The following is a 2,135-nucleotide window of genomic DNA, read 5'->3' on the forward strand; positions in this document are numbered from 1 at the left end:
GAATCTGGCTATCCTTTGTCCCTGGTACCTGAGAGGGAACCTCTATATCCTCAGAAGTTTCCTGAGTGATAAGAGGGTCTATTATTCATGGTGGGCTTGTGAGACCCTACCTAGCCATATCCTTTTATGTTAACAAAATGACTCAGGATAGGAGCTGACCACAAGAGAAAGACGAACCATGTGATTAGAGGGTTGGGGCTTTGAGCCAGGGAATATCAGCCCAACCTCCAGGGAGGGACAGGGCCTGGAGATCGAGTTCAATCACATGGCCAGTGATTCAGTCAATCACACCTACATAATGAAACTCCAGTAAAAATTAACTGAACACCATGTCTTGAGTGAGCTTTCTAGTGTGACAAACACCAATTGCCTAGAGGGTGATACATCTTGAGGACATGGAAGTTTTGTTTTGGGGCCCTTCCAGGCCTTGCCTTTCCAGAGATATTGACTTAGGAGAAAAAAACAGGCTTATTCCTCACCCGTGATTCCATACAAAGCCAGGGATAGAGCAACATCTCTGCAGTACTCGGAATCACCCTCTCATCGCAGAGCCCACCTGACTAGTACAGCCTGAATTTATTAATTCAACTATTTCTCCTTCTTTTTTTTTTCTTTTTTTGAGACAGAGTCTCACTCTATTGCCCAGGCTGGAGTGCAGTGGTGCAATCCCAGCTCACTGCAACCTCTGTCCCCTAGGTTCAAGCGATTCTCCTGCCGCAGTCTCCCGAGTAGCTGGGATTACAGGTGCAAGCCACCACACCTGGCTAACTTTTTATATTTTTACTAGAGACGAGGTTTCCCCATGTTGGCCAGGCTTGTCTTGAACTCCTGACCTCAAGTGATCCACCTCCCTTGGCCTCCCAAAGTGCTAGGATTACAGGCATGAGCCACTGCACCCAGCCTCAGCTATTTCTTCTAGCAAACCTCAATGCCACATCCCTCTCTATATAGAATAGAATCTCTTCCTGAATATACTTCCTACACAACTACTATAAATAATTTTCACCTCTCCATTTTCTTTCTGGAACTTGTATTAGCTGGATGTTGGACCTCATGGATTGATTATCTAATTGTATTGTATTTTTATTTCCTATTTCCCATCTCTGTCTTTTTGTACTTCTGTCTGGAAGATTTCTGAAATGATCTCCCAACACTTCTATGGAATTTTTAGATTTGCGCTATCATACTTTTAATCTCCAATAACTTTTTCTTTTACACAGCAACTTCTTCTTGTCTGGGAAAAACAATATTTTGTCAATTTAATTGTAATTAAGTTCTATGTAATTAGGTTCTAAGCTTTTTTTTCCTTTTTTGTTGTTTTTTTTTTTTTTTTTTTTTTTAACAGGAGTTTCGCTCTTGTTGCCCAGGCTGGAGCTGCAATGGCATGATCTAGGCTCAGGCTCACATATCCTTCGCCTCCCAGGTTCAAGTGATTCTGCTGCCTCAGCCTCCCTAGTAGCTGGGATTACAGGCATGCACCACCACACCCAGCTAATTTTGTATTTTAGCAGAGATGAGGTTTCTCCCTGTTGGTCAGGCTGGTCTCGAACTCCCAAACTCAGGTGATCCACCCACCTCAACCTCCCAAAGTGCTGGGATTACAGGCGTGAACCACTGCGCCTGGCTAGGTTCTAAGTTTTATTCTGCTTCTTGTCATAACTCTGTACTCTTCCTTTTTCCTGCTGTTTCTGTTTGCCTTTGTTTTGAATTCTTGCTACGGTTTTTGTCTCTTGGTCATGTTAGAGGCATTCCTTAAATGCCTGGTGGTCTTAGCTGCCCATGATCCAGCCCAAGGCACTCAGAATCATGGCATGGAAGGGCAAAGCTTGCCAGCTGAGGAGTGACAAGGATCCCACTGGATTTCTTTATTACAAAAGAGTAGGGAGTTTTGCTTTTTTTCAGGGCACATTTCACAAAAGAACCACTGCTCTGAACGTGGCTTCTCTGTCTACACTTCTGTGCAATGCTGACTGGAACTTGTCTATACTCTTTGCCTGCACTGTGGTATTAGAAGCTAAGCCCCTCTGGCTGGACCAAACATGAGACAGCTGTCAGTTTATCTATGCCGTGAAAACATGTTTTTTTCCATCAACTTCTCCTTGGTTGACCCTTTGTGGAAAAGTGTGAAGAGGTTC

The sequence above is a fragment of the Mandrillus leucophaeus genome, unplaced genomic scaffold, assembly GCF_000951045.1.
Source record: "Mandrillus leucophaeus isolate KB7577 unplaced genomic scaffold, Mleu.le_1.0 Scaffold213, whole genome shotgun sequence".
NCBI classification, from domain to species: domain Eukaryota; kingdom Metazoa; phylum Chordata; class Mammalia; order Primates; family Cercopithecidae; genus Mandrillus; species Mandrillus leucophaeus.